The following is a 23731-nucleotide window of genomic DNA, read 5'->3' as shown; positions in this document are numbered from 1 at the left end:
TTGGGACAGGCTTTGTTTTCTGCTTGCAGATTGAAGTGACCTGTGCTTTTGTGTGGAGGGTGTCTGTTCGGCAAGTCACTTTAAATTTGACCTGATGAGTCTGCTTATTTAAGGTGTAACCTATAATACAACTTATGCCATTCAACCACACTCCTTGTCCTTTTTATTTCTTATGGGTTGTTCATTATTAATCATAGTTGGGCAGAAAGCCTACGTTTCAACCCATGTGGGAGCCCTCTAAACATTTTGCTGGATTTTCTGTGTTCGTGACTGGTTTGTCTTTCAGCTATGCTTAATCTCAATGCAATGTAGCAGAGCGGCAAGGCTTTGTCTAAGGAAGGCTGTGCAACTGATCTAGGGCCAGTTAGAGAGGCTATTACAAAATTATATGATGTATTAGGCCTTTAAAATACATACTAAGCAAGTGAAACTGCTAATCAAATATTGTGTGTCACTTATAAAACGGATATATACATTCACGATTTGGAGAAGGAAATCATTGTTAGGCAAAGTTTGAATGTAGTACCCTTTGGGACCACTGCACACAACTAGGACTACAGGTGTAAGAAAAACCAACCTTTTGTATAAGTCTGTACCACACAGTTTTTTGTAGCCAGCTGAGCAGCCAGGCTTATCTCAAGGTGGAATGTGAGCTTGTAATGAGGTTACACAGAGGTCTACAATTACAAGTATTCAAATAGACACTTACACTCAAGGTTTCTTGGTAAAACTCGTATTAATTTATTACACAGTAATTTGGAAAACATTCACTAAAAGGAGGCCATCAATATCACACACAAATATCCGACAATACTTCACACTAATCGGTTCTGAAATATTTAAACTACTTTGAAGTAGGAGCAAAATGGCATTCAGAGCAATTGAAGTAGGAGCAAAAAGGCATAAGTTAATAAAACAAATAGAGTTACTTTAAAACGGTGCAAATAGTTTGAGTTCACCAGAGGAGTTGGTCCAATGCAATAGGTAGGCCAAAGTCCATGGGCTAATGTCTTGTATAGGTAAAAACGGTTCTGGTAGATAAAACGGAAAAACGGTCTTTACCACGGTTCTCGGAAGTAGTTCTCAGAAGAGTTATTTCTGATGTTTGTTAATCTTCTTAGAATCACATGCTGTGCATAGGTCCGACATCCAGTGGTCACTGCGGAGTATTGCATTTTGTTTTTCGTAGTCGAAAAGGGACGTCGACAAGGCGTGTCTGAAACACTATCCCTATAGTGACATGCGTTGTACCCACAATCCCTCACGCGTCGAGGTCCCTCAGATTGTTTTTTTCCGCCCAGCTACTGGTCGCCTTTACGCGGAGCTCCTCGAGAAACATTGCAGATTTCATCTCCTCGACCTTTGGTCGTTTTCCTATTTAATATATAACACATCGATCCCTCCCTCGAGGCAGTTGTGAAGCTGTCTCCGCCGAGCAAGATCTTCGACGGAGGGGACGAGCGGAGGAGATCCTTCGGCGTTGCCGAACACGTGGCCTGGCCTCGCAGGCCAAATACAGTAGGGAGAGTGGGGTCGTGGGACATGGTTCTTTTCTGAGAATGCCTTTCCTTTTCCCCTTCCTTTACCTTGGGGTCGTTATCACGATTTATTGTCTCGGCTATGGAGAGGACACCCTTTAGGTTTTGGCCGCGTTGCAAGGGCAACTTTACTTGGAAGGACAAGCATTCACGGTGTAACCGCTGCTTGCCTCTCGATCACAAAGAGGAGGGTTGCACGGCTTGTCGGCTTCTTAAGCCAAAGACTCTAAAAGGCCGTAGGGTCAAGAGGTGGGCGGCCTACGCTATGTCAAAGGCCGATTCTTCACCCGCCGCTGCTACCACAGACAGTGACGAGGAACGTGATAACACGACCTCCGCTACGGAAGTCGTGGACCCCTCTAAAGAGCGCTCGCGCTCTTCGTCGTCTGTCCCCGGCCCCGACAGGCTCGGCTCACGCCCTGCTTATGGGATGGCTCTTCTTCGTCGAAGACGAAGAAAGCATCAGCGCCCAAGGAGACGCAGGTTCCACCGGCGGCCTCCTCGGACCGTTCAGGTTCGAAGCCCCTCTCGCAGCTGCGACCAGCGACTGGGCTTTCGGCAAATAAGGGCGCCACCCCCAAACCATCGGCCGGCGCGCACCAGCAGAGAGCGCACGCCGCCGTAGAACGATCGACACCCGTAACGTCGAAACCACAGCCCTCCGCTGACAAACGAGTCGCAGAGAGCTTGGCGAGGATCGTTGTAGCCGACGCCCAGAAGCGTACGCCGAAAGACACGTCGAGCGCTACGCAAAGGTCGAAAGACACGCCGAAAAAGCCCGAAGAAAGACAGGGACTACCCCCTTCAGTCGGGGGGACCCCCCAGCACACCAGAAGGCTTTTCGGAAGGCGGCGGGACTCTTTCCTCGACGTTATGGGAGAGGTCGAGCCGTTTTCAGCTAGAAGACACTAATTTTCCCCCGCTAGACTGCTCAAGGGTACCCCATGAGACCATGGAAAGGCTCCATCTCTGCATGGAGCGAATGGAGAGGTTTATGAAGACCCAGAACCCTCCCACTCCCAAGAGAACTAGAGAAGGGCCTCAGGAGGACCCCAGGGCCAAATATCCGAGACTATTCAATCCCCAGCAGGACACAGCCTCAGATTTCCGTAATGTGTATGACCTCACTGGTGAGGAACACTACTTGGAGGAGGAGGATGAATTTGTGGACGATGAAGAGGGACAGAACCAGGAGGAAGGTCTGGAAGACAGCCCAGACATGGTAGGAGAAGGCTTCGGAGAAAATCCAGAAGAAGGACCTTCTCATCCCTGGCAATCCCCATCATTATATTCGGACACTGATGTCCTGAACCTAAATCCTCCTGACAATTCACCTGTTAGAAACACGTCTCCCATTGACGATCAGCCCACATTCAATGCCCTGTTGCGCAGAGCAGCAGCACATTTCGAACTGGACACTGGGGAGATCTCTCCTGAAATAGAGTTTGTGGAAAGAGTAATTAAGGAGAAACCCCCGGTCAGCCAGACCATTCCCCTCCTCGCTTCAGTGAAGAGAAGAATCATCCCTTCGCTATCCACACCCGCACTAATCAGAGGAGTTAATCCAAGAATTGAAAAACTTTTCACTCCTTCACCCTCAGACCCGCTGTACATCAGGGGACATTCTATTCCGGACTCCCTTGTAGTAACTAATACAAGGAAGAGGGCAGGGGTGCCGCTGTCCACCAGCGAGGCACCACCTGACAAGGAGGGCAAGAGATTATATGCCCTTGCAAAGAGAGTCACACCCTCGGCTGCCTTTTCGGCAAGAATTGCGAACAACAATTCTTTGCTAGCTAGCTACGCGGACACGCAGTGGGCCAAACTGCGCAAAGACGCCGAAGAAGCGCCGGAACCACTACGGATACGCCTGCTATCAACTATTGGCGAAGGAACCCAGGTCAACCAGAGCATTGTAAAGAACTCTGGATGCTGCAGAGACAGCGGGACGTTCCCTGGTTCAGGGAATATTCCTAAAACGCCATGTATGGCTGCACAACACAGGGTTCAAACCGGAGACACAGGCGTCTTTAATAAATAAACCTATTGAAGACTCAAACCTCTTCGGGAAAGCGGTGGCTGAGGCTCTGGAGATGGCTAAAAAAGAGTTTGATACTATCAAAACTCTTGACCAGATCTCTAAGCCCACTACCAGACTCGGCTATGGCAACAAACGCTTTTTTCGTGGCCAACGCCAACAGCAGAATCTGCAGCAACAGTACCCTGCCACCAATTACCAGACCAATAGTGGGCAGTACAGCCAAAGAGGCCAGCGCCGGAGCAAAGGGAGAGGTCGGGGGTCCACCCCCAGAGGCTCCCAAGCCCCCAACAACACCAAGTGATGCGAAGATTCGCGTCCCCTCCCATGCAACACCGGTTGGGGGCCGGATAACATCCTTTCTTCCAGCATGGGAGGGAATAACGTCAGACCGCTGGGTACTTTCCACCGTAGCCCACGGATACTGCATCGAATTCAACAGTTCCCCAACATACAGACCCCCGAGGGGACGACGCATGACACCAGAACACCTTGCCATCCTTCTCCAAGAAGTAGAACAACTGCTGGAAAAAGGAGCCATAGCGGTTGTGCCACTATCTCAGGTAACGGAAGGTATTTATTCAGTGTACTTCCTTGTACCCAAAAAGGATCTAACCATGCGCCCTGTATTAGATCTGCGCCCAGCGAACAAGTTTGTCAAACCCCAGAAGTTTCGTATGGTGTCCTTACAGGAAGTGATCCCACTGCGAACACTGGGAGATTAATGAGAACACTGGACATGAAAGATGCATACTTTCATATTTTAATGTTGCCAGCGCACAGAAGATACCTCAGGTTCATGATAGAGGGCAAACACTACCAGTTCAGAGTGCTACCCTTTGGCATAGCATCTGCACCAAGGGTATTCACGAAGGTACTGGCAGTGGCAACGGCCCACCTGCGCAGGTTGTCCATCCCAGTTTACCCTTACCTCGACGACTAGCTCATAACAGGGGATTCTTACGAAACATGCTTCTCCAATACCCAAAAGACTGTAGACCTTTTGTTCCAGTTGGGCTTCTCCATCAACGAAAAGAAGTCCAGCCTAGACCCCAGCCAAATGAAACAATTCCTAGGGGCTCTAATTCAAACAAAGGACGGCCTCGTCTTCCCCTCCAACGAGAGGGTCCAAAACATGCTGTTTCAGATCCCTCAATATGTGACCGGTCGAGAGGTGACGGTACGCAAAGCAATGCGCTTGCTAGGCATGATGGCGTTGTGTATTTATTTGGTACCTCACGCGCGCCTGCGCATGCGCCCTATGCAAGAGTGTCTCCACAGCCAGTGGTGTCAGGCCAGCGGACTATGGGACGATCTAGTGGTGGTCTCGCAGGCCTTGGTTCTCTCGCTACGGTGGTGGACAAAGGAAAACCTGGAAAGAGGGAAACCCTTTGCCACACCCGCGGCGGAAGCCACTCTAACCACAGACGCATCCCTCACAGGATGGGGGGGCTCACCTATCCCATCAGACTGCTCATGGAGTGTGGACTCTGAACGTAGCATCCAAACACATAAATCTACTGGAGCTACTAGCTGTGTTCAAGGCGCTAAAAGCCTTCCAGGAACACCTACAAGGCAAGACTGTGATGGTCCTTACAGACAGCACCACAGCCATGTACTACATCAACAAGCAGGGGGGCACCCACTCTCCAGGACTATCCAAACTGGCCCAAAATATATGGAAGTGGGCTCTCAAACAAAACATGTTCCTACTGTCACAACATGTACCAGGGGAACTCAATCTGCTGGCAGACAAACTCAGCAGAGATTTCCCCCTGCCCGAAGAGTACGAATGGCGACTGCACGAAGACATCGTCTTCGACGTATTCACACAATGAGGATTCCCAGAAATAGACCTGTTTGCAACCCTGGAGAACTCACAATGCCAAAGTTACGCCTCCAGGTACCCCCAGAACCAATCCAAGGGGAACGGTCTGTCGATGCAATGGTCAGGGAAATTTGTTTACGCTTTTCCCCCCCGACTCCCCTTCTCAACAAGGTGGTGCACAAGATGCACCAGGAACAAGTGACCATGATACTGGTGGCCCCAATGTGGGCCCGACAGCCATGGTTCGCTCACTTGATGGAGATGTCTCTATCTCCCCCAGTGAAACTCCCCTGCCCGTACAACCTGCTGTCACAAGGCAAGGGCAGGACTCTGCATCCATGCCCCCAGAACATGAACTTAGCAGCTTGGCTCCTGAGATCATAGAATTTGGACATCTACAGCTCCCGCAGAGATGCATGGACATCCTCAGGGAAGCCAGAAAACCTAACACTCGCCACTGCTATTCTAGCAAGTGGAAGAGATTTGTCATCTGGTGCAGAGGAAAAAGCATCAACCCGATTGACTGCTCTCCCACACATATTGTTCTATACCTGACCCACTTATTGGATTCAGGTCTAGTGTTCAATTCCATTAAAGTCCACCTAGCGGCACTTTCTGCATACACCACTTAAGTGTCGTGGTGGAAAATCCCTGTTATAAAGGCCTTCATGGAGGGAGTAAAGAGAATACACCCCCCCGATAGCTGACCCAGCTCCCGGATGGGACCTTAACGTGGTACTTACCAGACTCATGGGCTCACCATTCGAACCCATGCACAAAGCATCTCTTAAACACCTCACTCTTAAGACTGCTTTTCTAATAGCTATCACCTCCATCAGGAGAGTAAGTGAACTACAGGCTCTTTCTGTTCTAGACCCCTTCGTTACAGTTCACAGAGATAAGGTGGTTCTACGCACGCACCCAAGGTTTGCTCCGAAATTCATCTCGAAAATCCACGTAAACCAGTCTATAGAACTACCAACGTTCTTTCAAAATCGTTCCAACTTGGGAGAAAAAAGTCTGCACACACTAGATGTGCGCAGAGCGGTCATGTTCTACATGGAAAGAACCAGACCACTGAGGAAGACAAATCAGTTCTTCGTCTCAGTGGCAGCAGGAAGAGAAGGGGATGCAGTTTCAAAGTCCACTATTTCTAGATGGATTGTTCAATGCATCACTCTCTGCTATACTCTTGCTAAGAGAGAACTGCCCTTTAAGCCAAGAGCACACTCTACTCGAGGCACGGGGGCGTCCATAGCATTCATTGCAAATGTTCCCCTTGAGTCCATCTGCAAAGCGGCTACCTGGAGTTCTGTGCACACCTTTACAAAACACTACTGTCTAGATGCACACTCGAGATCTGACTCCCAGGTGGGACAGGCAGTATTAAGACATCTTTTCTCTACTGTTCCTTCTCATAACCCACCGCCAACTCCGGGTACTGCTGGCTAGTCTATGCACAGCATGTGATTCTAAGCAGATTAACAAACATCAGAAGACAATGCATTACTTACCGTAAAAGCATTTCTGATGGTTGTATCAGCTTAGATTCACATGCGCCCACCCTTCCTCCCCGCTCGGATGGAAGGAACATAGACTTCCTTTTATATCTCTCTTTTCTGTACTCACTCACGTCTAAAAGGCTCCCTCAGGGCAGAAAAATACAAACAGAGCGACCTCGACGCGTGAGGGATTGTGGGTACAACGCACGTCACTATAGGATAGTGTTTCAGACACTCCTTGTCGACGTCCCTTTTCGACTACGAAAAACAAAATGCAATACTCCGCAGTGACCACTGGATGTCGGACCTATGCACAGCATGTGAATCTAAGCAGATACAACCATCAGAATTGCTTTTACGGTAAGTAATGCATTGTCATGTCGGGTCACAAGCTGATTAGGCTTGCAAGTTGCCAAAGTTTCACAAACTTTCGCAGTGAGAGTTAAGTTCTCTGTCGGGTTTTCACAGTACCTTATATTGAAGAAAAAGATGGAGCTGATGACTTCTGTTCCTGGCGGGCGGTTCCTGCAGATTTCTCTGTCCCCGAGTCTCAGTCGTGGGGACAAGAGGGAGGACGTCGGGGACTCCTGCACTGCACGGGGACTGGTCGCAAAGCTGGCAAACTGGCAATTCATTGATACCGGTAGCTGTCTTCAAGCACACAAACTGGTGTCCTTCTCCCTGGCTATTTGGTTTCCTGCAGCACTCTGAGGAAAATACAACTAGCTCCGAGAATGGTGTCCAGGTGGCCTACTCAGGGCTTCTCTGTCGAGATGAACTTGGCGATTCGGGCCTGCAGCAGGGCTTCACCCGGCAAACCAAGGGTCCAGGAGTTGGAGCATCCGTCCTCTTCCAGCTCGTCTTTGGTTCTTTCGTTCCAGTGGTCGACTCTGCCTTCCAAGCCAAGAGACTTGCCTTTTAAACAGTTTTCTCCCATTCATTCCAGCCTAGCCGCCATTCACCCAGCAGGGTGGCAGTCCTTGCCGGACAGTCAGCCAGCCAATCACGCCAGAGTGCATTTGGGTCTCAAAGGAGACTAAGCACAGGGAGTTTCGGGCACCTCCCTCACTTCCTGCCCACCCCAGACACTCGGACACCCGAGACGGTCTTCAGTTTGGTGCGCAGAGTAGAACTCTAGAAGGACCTTTCCAAAAAGAAATGGCGAAAAAAGACCGGGACCTATTTAAACAAAGGAGGCTCAGACGCCATCTTTAAAAACATGGCTCCCGTGATTTAACACTACCGGTGTTCGCGGTCGGGAAAAATCATGGTAGTTCATTGTTAAACCACTGCCACAAGCCATTTCGATAGGAAAGGGCAGCATTTGACTGCTACATGAGTTTCTAGACACGGGATACTAGGTAACCCCTCCAACACTGTATTGTAAGATAGTGTGTGCTGGGTCTAGGAATTTGAAATGACTAGTAAAGTCAATTTAACTTTACTTTCTCTGGCAAACAGTAGTTTATCCCAGAGGAAGGTATTTAAACCTTGGGACAGCCTGAAAAGGCTTCCATGTGTCAGTGCACTGAGGGTGCTGTCTAACGCACACAAAAAGATGATGCCTATGGAGTTGCCTAAAACTCCATAATCAAAGAACAGAAGAGAAAAACACACATCAAAATACATGAGAGAGTGGGGAAAAAAGGCTCACGCTCTCTCCAGGTAAACAATTCAAGTCCTCAAAATCCAGCAAAGTTGCTGGGGTCTCTAAGGTGAAGGGAATTAGCACATTTCTGAGAATTCACCCTAACAGTCCCTTTCTGTCACTGACCGTCGCATTGCAGTTCAGGAGTCCTCCAGATGTCCTCCCTCTTGTCCCCACGACTGAGGCCCAGGAACACAAGATCTGCAGAGCTGCACAGGAACAGAAACCAGCTGGAACCATTTCTTGTAACCAAAGGTACTGTAAAGTCTGAGATAACTTACCTCCTGTTTTGTAACCTTACTAGTTCAGTGTAGACTTGTCTTGGTTGCTTTTGTAGAGTTGCTAACAGCTTCTTTACCTCACAAGCCTAATCATCTTGTGGCCCTACTTTGATTTCTTCTTTTCTCCAAACACTTTTAAAACATTGTGCAAGACTTTTACCTACCTGCAAGAATTGCTTCAGCTTACGTAGTCTTTTGTCCAATTGATTTTTGCCTGGCCTGGCTCTCTGAATGTCTCTTCTTCCCTCTGCAATTGTGTTTTGCCTTCCTTCCAGGAAGGGTTTAACTTACTCTGCATTGGGGGTTACCAAAAGTACTTACCTGCTTCAGAATATTTGTGTGATCTCTTGTGTTCCAATAACCTTTTTCTTTGACATACTCCTAAGTATTGCTCTAAATGCAACACTGATATATTAATGTACACAGTGTCCTAGTTATTTGTCACCGGAGGGTGTAGGAATTGTCTCTGTGCCATCCCAAATGGGTATTTGCTGATGTAGAGAAACTAAGAGTGTGTATTTTGGAGTGTATTCGTGTGTTACTATTATATTGCCCCCTTCTGAAGAAGGCTTACTCAAACTGACTGTTAAATAAATTAATAATAGTTTAATCAAAAAACCTTGTGAGTAAGAGTTTATTTGAATACTTGCCACTCTGAATCTCTGTGCTAGTCCCCTACAGCTCACATTGACCCCTCTTGAGGTAAACCTGGCTGCTCAACACGCTACCAACCTGTTTAGTACAGACTTCTACCAAAGGTTGGGTTCCTATTATGAGGAGGTCAGACTTGTTCTAGTGCACCCAAAGGGTACTGCATGCAATCTTGCCTAACACTGGTGGCAGGCGGTGAGGATCCATTGTAGAGTTGTTACACTAAGTATTTGCTTTCCTTTTGTTCAACTAAAAACCTTCACAAGGCTAAGCTCCACTAGAAAAGCAATTGTAACATGCCAAATATTGATAACTTGGGTCATGAAGCCCTGGTCATGTTAACAGTAGAGCAACTGAAATAGATGCGTCAAGTCAGGAATCTCCCTGCACAAGGAAAGAAAAATGAATTAATTGCAAGATTGTTGAATCATCAGTCTGGGTAGTAGGCCTGCCACACCTACTAACCCAGGAAATGTGGAAAATGAAGATGATAATTCAGAGTCTAATTCTAATGTCTTAGAAGAGTCAGAAGAGGGAGAGGAGTCCCCGGAAGGGAGCCCCTCCTTGCCTCAACAGGCCCTTTTGCCTCAACCTTTATCCACTGGGAACCCACAAGGTCCATCACTGAGTACAGAATGTGTGTCTCTTGAGAAAATGAGACTAGAGTTGTAATTCAAAAGATTACAAATCCAAACTGAAATCAAACTCTGGGAACTAGAAATGCAACATGCTCTTGAAATTAGGAAATTATCTCTTGAAAATGTTTCTATCTCTGAGTCCACTAGGTCTTCCAGTCTAAAGAGGCCTCACATGACCAAAGAAGCAGAGAGTATGTATGATGTGAAAGTTGGTATTTTGGATTGGTTAGGTGCTTTTGAATACAATTATGAGATTCAGGGTTTCACAGGGAATCAGTTGATTCCTTGGCTTTTGTCTAGACTCCCCCAGGTTGCAACTGATGATGTACTGGAGGCGGGGAAACTTGAAAGATTGGAGTATGAAAATGTGAAGCTAGCTGTGATAGCTAAATTGGTAAAACTCCTTCCCAGTACCTTAAGAGGTTTAGGACCCTCAAAAAGCATGATGGTACCCCTTGGGCTACCAGGGTGTATGGATGATTGAAAAACATAGATGGTTGGGTTAAGGGTTACAGAGTGAACTCCTTTGAAGGAATGAGAAATCCATTTTTGTTGGAATCTATTTTTGATGCCTGCTGTCCTAAGCTGAGACTGCACTTGGCTGATTCAAAAGAGATTGGTCCCAAGAATCAAGCAAAAGCGGCTGACTTGTGGGTTGCCAACAGGGCCACTCACAAGGATTCAGGGGCCACTCAAAGGATAACGGGGAAGCAGCACAAGAAAGACGACAGAGAATTCTAAATCCTCCCATCCAGAAGAGGGCTACAAACATAAGAAGGGTAAGCCATACGGGAAATCGGGTCAGTCTTGTGAAACCTCTGGTGTCAAACCAGAGGTAGGTCAGCAGAAGCCTCAATTTGTAAAAACATTTGGTAAATGTTATGCTTGTGGGTAAACTGACCATGTGAAAGGGGGATCTCAGATGGAAGGGTAAACCTTCAGGGATCGACACTGCCTCCTTAGCCTTAATCCCTGAAGGAGAAGTTCATATGGCAAGTGGAAACCTTCATCTATTAGCTGAAGACCCCATTGGCGTCTCAGCCAGTGTTTCTTTAATGTGCCTGGGTCTGTGGGAACAGCAGAATTTAGATGTGTATAACTCTATTCCAGATAACACCAAAAAATACTACAAGGACAGTGTACTTGTGAATGGTCAGAAAACCCCTGCCATTAGAGACACGGGGCCAGCATCACAGTGGTGGATGAAACCTTTTTCAAACCCGAAGATGTTGCTAAGGCACCCAAAGGCCACACTAAGCTTACTGGAGGCCCTATCCAGATGGTTCCAATAATACAGCTCTCATCCAGTGCAACAAAATGACTGTGTAAGAATACCTGTCATTGTACAAAATGAGGAGGCTGGAAGAGTCCTGTTGGGGAATGACTTAAAGGCTCTAGGTGTTGTATCAAGCAGGCCTCCCCACAAAATAAGCAGGAACAAACTAGGAAACACAGAGAGCTCACTTTAAATGACGCTCAATGGGAAGTTACAGAAGTACCTATAACTCCCAGTCCACAGGAAGAACAACCTTCTGATTCCAGGAAGAAAGAGACAATGGGGAAACACCAGGTCTATGGGAAACAAGAAAAGTGTCACTCCTGTGCACAAAACCAGGACACCCCCGAGAGGACAGTAGGTCACACCTGTGACACCTCCACCAGCTGAGTGGGAGGACCAACCAGAAGATGGTGAAACAGCTACTGATGACACAGAGCTGGAAGACCTTTCTCCTGTTGGAGATCTGGATCCTAAAGAGCACCCTGAGTTGTACACTTTGCTTGCAGAAGGTGGCCCCTGTAGGGCAGACTTCAGCAGAGGTCAGAGTGTCCTACTCTTGAAGGACTTCACCAACAGGCACCTTCCCAGCTGGAAGGGCAAGAGCCAGGAAAGCACAGGATGTACTGGGAGGATGGCCTCCTCTACCGTGAGCCATTGAGTTTACCCCAGAGGACTACAGAAGACTTGTAGTGCCCCAGGAGGTGAGACCCCAGTTTCTACAGTTAGCCCATGAGATTCCTTTAGCTGGTCACTTAAGTTTTAAGAAGACCAAGGAAAGGATTTTGCTTTATTTCTACTGGCCCAAGATGGGGTCTGATGTAGATACATTCTTTAGAAACTGTCACACTTGTCAGACTGAGTCAAGAACGTGACATCTTTTGGTGCCTCTCCCAGTGGTGGGAGTCCCTTTTGAGAGGGTAAGGATTGATGTTGTTGGTCCCTTACACCCTCCCACATCTACAGGCAACCGATTTATATTGGTTAGTAAGCCGCTACCTGACCTCCTCAGGGGACAACCTTTAGATGGGAAGATAGGAGTTACTCTCTTCTGATCTGACACTGGAACAGGAGGAGTGAAATTCTGTTAAATCAGTTTGCCCCTCTGTTTTCACTATCACCAGGCTTGACCCCTTGGGGCCAGTAAGATTCTCACCAGTGACTGTCTCGCTGTCAAAAGCAGGGGTTACAGACTGTCAGACCATGTAAGAACCCACAAAAAGGAAGAGGTCAAGAAGATGCTTGATCTTGGGGTAATAGAGCCATCTACAAGTCCATTGGCTAGTCCTGTTGTACTAGTACCAAAGGCAGGATCCAAGGAGTTGAGATTCTGTGTGGACTATAGAGCTCTTAATGCAGTCACCACGACTGATGCACATCCTTTACCTAGAACAGTGTACTAGCTGTCCCTAAGGGAAGAACACCCTATCCCTGACAGGAGTGCCTAGCCTGTGGTGGAACGCCTATCTAATAGGCATAGCTTAAGAAGGTCTTTCCCTCAACGCTAGCAATTGTGGCATTCGAATATAGTTCAAAAAACATTTTTCCGCTAGACAAGACCACAACTAATCGGCTGTTAATACTCTGGCAGAACTGGATATTAGATTCTGTCAGGAGGCAGCTCAGGTTGATGCTGCATCAGCTGTTGTAACCTGGAAGATTGTGTACTTTAATCCACCCTTGGGTATTGCAATCACCAGGTGCGATCAGTGTGGCCCACAAACTCAATTATTAAAAAATGGGCATTGCAGTCCATCATGTTAAGTCTCACTCTTTGTAAGAATAAACTGAAGTTTGATCTATGTGGTGTCCGTATCGTTTTTCAGGACATCTACAGGATCACGAGAGCCCTTGTGGTCCGTGTGGTTGACCGGTTTCGATGGCAGAACACACGCTACCTAGGGCTATGCACTCCTGTCAGGGATAGGGTGTTCTTCCCTTAGGGACAGCTAGTACACTGTTCTACCATCAACTGAATGGTCACGTATGATTGATATACGCATTGTAAAATCTGTTCTCCCGAAGAACCGTTGTTTTTGCGTTAAGACATAGTATTGTTTAATGGGTGGGGAAGGCATTTGACTCCCCCTTGGGTCTGGGAACCCACCCTGTTGTTTGTACATCCTTTACCTTGGAAAGATGAGCTGGTGGACGAACTTGGTTCAGCCAATTACCTCAGTACATTTGATCTAACCTCAGGCTATTGGCAAATGGCTCTGACAGACCATGCCAAGGAGAAAACTGCATTTTCAACCCCAGGAGGCCTCTACCAGTTTAAGGGTATGCCTTTTGGACTAAAGAATGCACCTACTACATTCCAAAGGATGGTGGATCATGTTCTGAATGGGATGGAGGACTTCTGCATGGCATACTTGGATGACTTTGCAGTCTTCAGCCCTACTTGGAAAGAGCATATTGACCACCTAGGATATGTATTGCATGCTCTTGACCAGGCCAATCCGGCCATAAAGGCAAGTAAATGTCAAATTTGTCAGAGTAAAGTGGTCTACCTTGGACATGAGGTAAAGAGGTGAAATGCGGCCATTGCATAGCAAGGTACAAGCTGTACAAGACTGGGCCACCCCTGCTACTCAAATCCAAGTGAGAGCCTTTCTAGGTCTTCAGGTTACTATAGGAACTTAATTGAGAACTATGGGACCATAGCTTCTCCCTTGTTTGCGATCTCCTCACCCAAATTCCACAAGATGGTCAGGTGGAATGAGGCGTGCACTAAGGCATTTGAAGGACTTAAGCAAGCCCTTTGTCAAGCTCCAGTCTTAAGAGCTCCTGACTACAACCAATCCTTTATTGTACAAACTGATGCTTCCAATACAGGTATAGGTGCAGTTTTGAGTCAGCTGGATGAGAAAGGCAGGGAACACCCAATCTGCTTTATCAGTAGGAAACTGAAGGACCCTGAAACAAGGTGGGCAACCATAGAACGTGAATGTTTAGCCATTGTGTGGTCTTCGAAGAAGTTGAGACCACACTTGTATGGATCTGCTTTTGTAATTCAAACAGACCACCAACCCTTGAGATGGTTATGAAGGGAGAACATCCTTAATTGTTAAGATGGTCAATCAGTCTTCAGGGGTTTCATTTTACCACAGAACACAGGTCAGGGTGTAATCACCAAAATGATTACGGTCTCTCCAGAAAGTATGACCGACTGGAGTCATCCAGGGGTGGATTAAATCCTCATGTCCCTTAGTCTGGGGGTGTCAAGTTTTGGGAAGAATTCTCAGAAATGTGCTAATTCCGCTCTACTTTGGAGACCCCCAGCACCTTTGCTGGATTTTGTGAACTTTAATTTTGAAATGCTTCGGGGGAAAGTTGTCGGTTCAGCGTGGCACCAGTTCTGTGCAAATATGGAATCGTCTGTTTTCTAATCCAAGAATGACTATACAACTTGCAATTGTGCAATTTCTTAATTTAATTTTCCCCGCCTCGAATTCTGCATAAATTAATTCAAAGTGAATGGTGATTGTCAGTTCTAAGTAATTTCAAGGAGGGCCTTCACTTTCACTTTGTATCATTCTGTTTAACCTGTTTTATGTGGTTTTATTATGTTTCATATTTGCCTATAATGGGGTGTAAATTTTCGTTGCAAAGTATAAAATGTTTAAGTATGCTAAATGATAATGTATATAAAAATTTGAAAAGTTGGTTCACCAGCTACAACAAATTAAAAAAAAAAAAAAAAGAACTTTAATTTTTTACCTGGCGAGAGTGAGACCCTTTTTTTCCCCACTCTCTCATGTATTTTTGCTATGACTTGAGCACTGTTTCTTTCGGTTGTGGAGTCTGACAAACTCCATAGGCATCATCACACACTATCTTTATAATAGAGTGCTGGAGGGGCTACTTAGTATCACGTTTGTCTAGTTTCTTATGTAACATTTTTGTTACCCTTTCCTCAATGAATGGCTGGTGGCAGTGGTTTACCACTGCAAACTACTGTGGTGTGCTTTTACCGCGGGGTGCAGTAAAGCACCCACGGGTGCCATTATGGTCAAAATGGCCCCGGTCGTCTTCGTTCGTGATTTCTTTGTGGAAAGGTCCTTCTTGAGATTTACTCTGCGCGCCAAACCAGGTTTGGTCCCTTTGTTCTTTTTGTCTTTGGCGGGATTCACGAGTGAAGCCTGCCTCTGGCTCCACGGTGTCTGGCGGGGCAGGAAGCGAGGGAGGTGCCCGAAACTCCCTGTGCTTAGTCTCCTAGGAGACAGAAATGCACTCTTGGGTGATTGGCCGACTGGCTGTCCGGCAAGGACAGCCACCCTGCTGGATGACTTGACAGCTAGGCTGGAGTGAATGGGAGAAACCTGTATAAAAGGCAAGGCTTTTTGGCTTGGAAGGCAGGGTCGACCATTGGACGAAGGAATCATAAGAAGAACTTGGAAGAGACGCCTGCTGCAACTCCTGGACTGTTGGTTTGCCCGGTGAAGCCCTGCTGTTGTGCTGAAACTCAAGATTCGTATTGACAGAGAAGCCCCTGCAAGGACGACTTCTCCCTTTAAGTTGGTGGGAGCCATATACTCCAAAGTAAGCCATCTGGATATTCTCTCGGAGGCTGGTTTAATTTCAAGAGTGCTGCTGGAAACCGAAACGCCAGGAAGAGGAACACCAGATTGTGTGTGGTGATTTAAGCTGGCCAAGAGCTCCAGAAAGATCCTCCGGACTCCCACGAAGCAGGATTGACTAAGCCTGAGGCCCTCAACAGAGTGCAGGACCCCAGAAGCAGGGAAATCCCATCTCGACAGCCAGGAAATGAGGTTTTGCTTTTTGCAGTAGATGCGAGGAGCTGAAACACTGAACAGCAACTGAAAGTGAAGTTTGCCGGTTGCAAGTTTTGACCGTCCCAGTGCATTGCAGGAGTCCCCCGACTTCCTCCCTCTTGTCACCACGACTGAGTCCCAGGAACAGTGAGACCTGCAGAGCTGCACAGGAACAGGAGTCATCTGCTGCATCTTTTCTTCATCTTTAAAGGTACTGTAAAAAGTCTGTACTCTTAGTGTAGAGTGCTTGCCACTTCTGCAACTCACAAGTCTAATCAGATTGGGCCCTACATTTGATTCCTCTTTTTATCAAAAACTCCTAAGAACTTGTGCAAAGACTTTTCCATTTACTTACCAGAATTGCTTCATCCTATACAAGACTTTTGCCCATTGACTTTGGCTTAGCCTATTGAACTGAATGACTCTTCTTGGAAAAGTACTTGTCTGCTTAAGAATATTCGTGGTCTCTTGTTGTTCTAATAACCTTTGCCTTTTACCAACTTCTAAAAGTATTCTAAATGCCAACAGTAAGATATTAATGTCCCCAGCACCCTTGTTATTGAAGTCACCTGTGGGTGTAGGTTGTGTCTATGGGCCAACCCAAAAGGGTCTTCACTGATTTAGAAACTCAGAGTGTACAATATTGAAGTGCATTTGTGTGTTACTATTCTATTGCTCCCTTCTGAAGAAAGCTTTATAACTGACTGATAAATTAATAATTATTTATGCAAGAAACCTTGAGTGTAAGAGTTTATTTGAATACCTGTAACTGTGAATCTTTGTGTAACTCCACTACAGCTCACATTTCCCTTCCCCTCTTGAGATGAGCCTGGCTGCTCAACACGCTACCAAAACTGTGTAGTACAAGCTTATACCAAAGGTTGAGTTGCCTATACCTGTAGTCAGAATTGTGTGTAGTGGTCCCAGAGGGTACTGCATACAAAGTCTGCCTAACCATGCCCATTTTGTCAAAATGGCCCTGGTCTTCTTTTTTTGCCATTTCTTGTTTGTATGGTCCTTCTTGAGATTTACTCTGCGCGTCAAACAAGGTTTGGCCCCTTGTTAATTTTGTCTTTGGCGGGATTCACTGGTGAAGCCTGCCTAAGGGTTTCAGCATGTCTTGCAGGGACAGGAAGCGAGGGAGGTTCCCAAAACTCCCTGTGTTTAGTCTCCTTGGTTACAGGAATGCACCCCTTGGAAGACAGCCACCCTGCTGTGTGAGTGACAGCTAGGCTGCGAATGAATCGGAGAAACTTGCATAAAGGTGAGGTCTTTTGCAAGGAATGGAGAGTCGACCACTGGACGAAGGAACCGAAGAAGAAACTGGAAGAGAAGCTTGCTGCACCACCCTGGACTGTTGATTTGCCTAGTGAAGCCCTGCTGCAGTACTGAAGCACCAAATTTTGAATCGACTAGAGAAGCCCGGAATGGATGACTTCTCCTCTTGGGGTGGTGGGACCAAGTGACCCCAAGACTAACTTGACTGGAACCCCTCTCCCTGCTGGCTGTACTACTTTGGCTGTTTCTTAAACCGAGTGCCAGGCAACAGGAACACAAGAATCGAGTGCATCATTTTTAAGCCAGACCGAGCTCCAGGAATATCCTCTGGACTCCCTCTAAGCAGGACTAAACAAGCCTGAGCCACCTCAACAGATTGCTGGACCCCAAAAGCAGGGGAGCCCACAAGGTGTCCAAAAACCACAGTGGTGCTATTTGTGAGTAGCTGAAACCGCAAAGTGCCGCTGACCAGAAGTGTGCCAATTGCTGCCGCCGACCTTCAAACTTTAGTGCAGGAGTCCCCAGACGTCCTCCCTCTTGTACCCACGACTGAGGCACAGGAACAGAATCTGCAGGACTACAACAGGAACAGAAGCCAGCTGGAACCTTTTTTTCAGACTGAAGGTACTGTTTAACTACAGGTACTTAAATCTGTGTGTAGCTTTCTTGCTCTCACTTGAGACTTGCATTGGCTGCACTTTGCAGAGTTGCTTGCATCTTTGCTTTTCACAAGCCTCCCAGCTTCAGGCCCAACAGATTCCTTTTACTGCAAGACTCTCTTTAACATTGTGCAAGACTTTTGTGCCATCTTCAAGAAGTGCCTCGGCTTCCCTAGACTTTGCTCAAATGGCATTGGCTGTTCTGGCTCCATGTAGACTCTTCTTACCCTCTTACTTTGCGTATATCTGTCCTTCAATAAGTCATACATAAGTTACTTGTATAGCTGGGAAAGGGTTAACCTAAATTTCATTAGGGGATTGTACAGTGCTTACCTGTATTGAGAAACTTGTTAACCATTGTTTCCTTCTTTAACCTATTCCCTTTTCCACAACTCCAGTATTGGATTTAAGTATAAAGTGATAGATCAATGTTCAGTGTCCTAGCTATTGAAGTCTCCTCAGGGTGTAGGAAGTGTGTGTGAGACAGCCCAAAAAGGCATCTACTTAACTGAAAATGAAGGAGTGTATTTTTTAATTGTATTTTATTGTTGCCAATTGCCCCTTTTCTAAAGAAGTCTTATTTTAAAACTGATTGTTAAATTAACAAATAATTATTTTAATCAAAAAACCTTGAGTATAAGTAATATTTCAATACCTGTCACTGTGAATCTCTGTTACAACCCTACAGATCACATTGATCCCTCTTGAGAGAAGTCTGGCTGCTCAGTCACTCAAACAACTTGTGTAGTACAGACCTACTCCAAAGGTTGGGTTGCCTATTGCCAAGAGGATTGCCTAACAATCCCCCTCGACGACTGGCTCATAACAGGGGATTTGTACGTAACATGCCTAACAAATACCCAGAAGATGGTAGATCGCCTCTTCAGCCTAGGATACTTGATCAATGAGAAAACGTCCAGCCTAGACCCCAGCCAAGCCAAACCATTTCTGGTGGCTCCAATCCAGACCAAAGACTGGCTTGTCCTTCCCTCGAACGAGAGGGTTCAAAACATGCTGCTCCCGATCCCTGACTGTAGCCAGTCATGAGGTGACCATACTCAAAGCCGTGCGACTGTTGGGGATGATGGCCTTCTGCATCTACCTAGTTCCACACGCTTTCTTGCGCATGCACCCCATGCAAGAGTGTCTCTCGTGCCAATGGTGTCAGGCCAGCGGACAATGGGACGATCTAATGGTTGTCTCTGCAGCTCTCGTTCAGTCTCTGCAGTGGTGGTCAAGAGAAAACCTTCTGCAGGGGAAAACCTTCCCCACCCCCGCAGTAGAAGCCATTCTCGCCACAGACTCGTCTGACGGGGCAGGGCGGCTCATCTCCATCAGACGGCACACAACGTGTGGTCCCCAGCAGTAGCACCCAATCACATAAACTTGTTGGAACTGCTAGCTGTGTTCAACGACCTGAAGGCCTTCCAAACGCACCTCCAACGGAAGACAGTTCTAGTCCTCACGGACACTTCTATGGCCATGTATTACTTAAACAAGGGGGCACTCATTCACTAGGGCTGTCCAAACTGTCCCAGAACATATGGAAGTGGGTTTTCATACACAAAATTTTCCTCCTGTCACAACCTGTTCCAGCGGAACTCAATCTTCTGGCGGACCTACTCCCCAGAGACCTCCCTCTACCCGTAGAGCATGAGTGGCGACTGCACAGATATTGTACTCAACATCTTCGCACACTGGGTCTTCCCAGAGGTCGACTAGTTCGCCACCTTGCAGAATGCACAATGGCCACATTACGCCTCGAGATACCCTCAGAATCGCTCCAAAGGGAACGGTCTCTGGATAACATGGTCAGGGAAACTTGTTTATGCTTTCCCTGTCCCCCCCCCCCCCGATTCCCTTGCTCAACAGAATAGTGCACAAGGTGCACCAAGAACCAGTCAGGGTGGTTCTGGTGGCCCGATCTCATGGCAATGTTGGTCTCCCCTCCCAAGAAGCTGCCATGCCCTTACAACATGCTGTCTGAAGACCAGGGGGAAAAACTACATCCATGCCCTCAAACTCTCAATTTAGCAGCCTGGCTACTGAGGCCATAGTGTTCGGGCACCTCCAACTCCCTTAAAGATGTATGGACATGCTCCGAGAAGCACGGAAACCTAACACCAGGCATTGTTACCCCAGCAAATGGAAGCGCTTTGTCATCTGGTGTAATGGCAAGGGCATCAATCCTGTTGAATGCACACCTAAACATATTGTCCTGTCCTAACGCACCTGTTATATTCAGGTCTGGTTTTCAATTCTCTGAAGGTCTACTTAGCTGCGCTTTCGGTGTACATCACATCCCAGAAAAAGGTTTGGTGGTGCAATATTACAGTAATTAAAGCATTTATGGAAGGGGTAAAAAGGCTTCATCCCACTATTTCCAACCCAGCTCCCGGGTGGGACCTGAATATTTTTCTTACCAGACTAATGGGGCCTCCCTTTGAACCAATGCACAAGGCTAGCCTTAAAGCACTCACCTACAAGACCGCCTTCCTGGTGGCGATCACATCTATAAGGAGAGTTGGTGAACTCCAGGCCCTTTCAGTTCAGGACCCATTTCTCACGATTCACAAAGATAAGGTGGTTTTGCTCACACACCCACGCTTTGCACCCATATTTATCTCGAAGTTCCATGTAAACCCCACGCTTTGCACCCATATTTATCTTGAAGTTCCATGTAAACCAATCCATAGAACTACCCACCTTTTTCCAGAACCCCGCTAACGTGGCGGAGAGAAGCCTCCACACACTAGATGTGAGGAGAACGGTTATCTATTATCTGGAAAAGACAAAGCCATTAAGAAAAACAAACTAGTTCTTTGTTTCAGTGGCAGCTGGTAGAGAATGGGACCCTGTCTCAAAATTAGCTATCTCAGCGTGGATCGTAAACTGCATCACACTATGTTAGAATCTCGCCAAGAGAGATCTGCCCTTCACGCATAGAGCACACTCTAATCGGGTCACAGAGTCTACCAGAGCATTCATTGCAAATGTTCCTCTTGAGTCCATTTGCAAAGCAGCAACCTGGACTTCTGTACACACCTTTACACAGCACTACTGCCTAGGGTACACACTCTAGGTCTGATTCTCAGTTGGGACAAGCGGTGCTAAGACATGTCTTTGCTACTGTTACTTTACACATCCCACCACCATCTCTGGGTACTGCTCACTACTCTATGCACAACATGTGATTCTAAGCAGATTCACAAGCACCAGAAGGCATGCATTGCTCACCATAATTGCATTTCTGATGATTGCATCTGTTTAGATTCACATGTGCCCATCCTTCGTCACCTCGTGGAGTAGAAGGTACACAGACATCTTACACCTTCTCTCTTCTGTACTCGGTGACGCTGACTTTAATGCTCCCTCAAGGCAGAAAAAACACAACCAGAGGGACCTCGACGCGTGGGGGATTTTGGGTACACTCCACATCATGTTAGGGATTGTGTTAGTAACATCCATGTCAACGTCCCCTTTCGATATTCGAAAGAAAGATACAATATTCTGCGATTACCACTAGATGTCAGACTATATGCACAGCATGTGAATCTAAGCAGATCCAATCATCAGAAATGCTATTATGATAAGTAAAGCATGTCCTATATGTATATTTCTGATGCTTGTGAATCTGCTTAGTCACATGCTGTGCATATAGTCTTGACATCTAGTGGTAATCCCGGAGTATTGCATCTTGTCTTTCAAGGATCAAAAGGGGAGGTCGACATGGGCGTGCTGGTAACAATATCCCTGACATGTAGTGTACCCAAGATCCTTCGGCCTTCGAATGTCCCTCTGATTGTTTTTTCCTCCCAGCTAGCTTGTCGCCTTATGCGCAGCTCGAACAATTGCCAATACAGATCTTTGTCCAAGACCTCCGGTCATTTAATATTCGTCCCCTTCACTGACGACTACTTAACAACCAATGCCGAAGACCGCGGAAGACAACTCTAGACTTCGACGGCTGGTGCTCTGGTCGACGCTGTGGACCGCTTGGCCTTGGCCCTCTGGCCAGGGCTACACAATAGGGAGAGTGGGGTCCGGGTCTCTGTTTCTTTTCATGAATGCATTCCCTTCTCCCCTCTTTCCTCTTCTGGTTTTGCTGTTGGTATCAAACTGAGCAATGGACAGGACACCTTTCAAATTTTGCCCTTCTTGCAACATCGAGTACCCTTAAAAAGACGCACATCAGCGGTGTAATAAGTGTCTACTTCGAGATCACCATAAGGAGTCCTGTCGCTCTTGCAAGCTTTTACGTCCTAATACGATAAAAGAACGGTGAGTAAAACGGTGGGCGGCCTATGCCATGCAGCAGGCCGAGGGTAGCTCCCCCGAAGGAGCCTCGAGTGACGAGGAAGTGAGCGACGGCCATGGCTCCGACACAAAGGCCACTTACCTATCTTCGAAGCAGCCATGCTCTGAGGGGTCCGTCCCCGGCAGGCAGGCCATCGGTTCTGCTATGGGGAGTGTACACTCCAGCGACAGGGACGCATACACACCACATAGTGTTAGGCAAAGTTTGTATGCAGTACCCTCTGGAAACACTACAAACAACTCTGACTACAGGTATAGGAAACGCAACCTTTGGTATAAGCTTGTACTACACAGTTTTGGTAGCGTGTTGAGCAGCCAGGCTTATCTCAAGAGGGGTCAATGTGAGCTGTAGGGGAGTTACAGAGATTCAGTGACAAGTATTCAAATAAACCCTTAAACTCAAGGTTTCTTAAATAAACAATTCATCAGTCGGTTAGGAAAAGCCTCCTTCAGAAGGGGACGATAAATTGTAACACAAATATACTTCAATACTGTACACTCTTAGTTTCTAAATCAGTAAAGACCCTTTTGGGATGGCTCACAGACACAACCTACAGTCTTTGAAGAAAAGATGAATCAATGTAGGGCCACAAGCTGTTAGACTTGTGAGTAGTAGAAGATGCAAGCAATTCTACAGCAAGAGGTAAGTACTCTCATACTTTGTACAGTACCTTTGAATTGAAGAAAAGATGCAGATGACTTTTGTTCCTGTGCAGTTCTGCAGATCTCACTGTTCCTGGGCCTCAGTCGTGAGGACAAGAGGGAGGACTTCTGGGGACTCCTGCACTGCAATGGTACGGTCACCGTTCGCAACCGTCAATCTTCAAATCAGTGGCTGTTTAGTGTTTCAGCTCCTCGTGTCTACCGCAAATAGCAACACTGCGGTTCCCGGCTGTCGAGATGGACTTTCCTTGCTTTTGGGGTCCCGCACTCTGTTGAGGGGCGCTCATGCTCGGTCAGTCCTGCTTCCTGGGAGTCCAGAGGATCTTCCTGAAGCTCTAGGCCAGCTTAAAAGCAACGCACACAATCTGGTGTTCCTCTCCCTGGCTATATGTTTTCCAGCAGCAACTCTGTGGAAATTCAACCAGCTCAGAGAAGGATGTCCAGGTGGCTTACTTTGGAGTTGATTGGTCCCACCAACTCAAGGGGAGAAATCGTCCTTGCAGGGGCTTCTCTGTCGATACGAATTTGAAGTTTTAGCACAGCAGCAGGGCTTCACCGGGCAAACCAACGGTACAGGAGTTGCAGCAGGTGTCCTCTTCAAGTTCTTCGGTTCCTTCGTCCAGTGGTCGACTCTGCCTT

The 23731-nt window shown here is 47.1% G+C and overlaps 1 protein-coding gene across 5 annotated transcripts in view; it reads left to right on the top strand.

The window, feature by feature from the left end:
- The window catches only part of TOX4 (TOX high mobility group box family member 4), a 583240-nt gene that overhangs the window by 272290 nt on the left and 287219 nt on the right, over positions 1-23731 (top strand). The gene's annotated exons all lie outside the window — the stretch shown is intronic.

This window comes from Ambystoma mexicanum, chromosome 13, assembly GCF_040938575.1.
Source record: "Ambystoma mexicanum isolate Mex_15411 chromosome 13, UKY_AmexF1_1, whole genome shotgun sequence".
Lineage (NCBI taxonomy): Eukaryota > Metazoa > Chordata > Amphibia > Caudata > Ambystomatidae > Ambystoma > Ambystoma mexicanum.
This window is presented reverse-complemented; position numbering and strand designations above follow the sequence as displayed.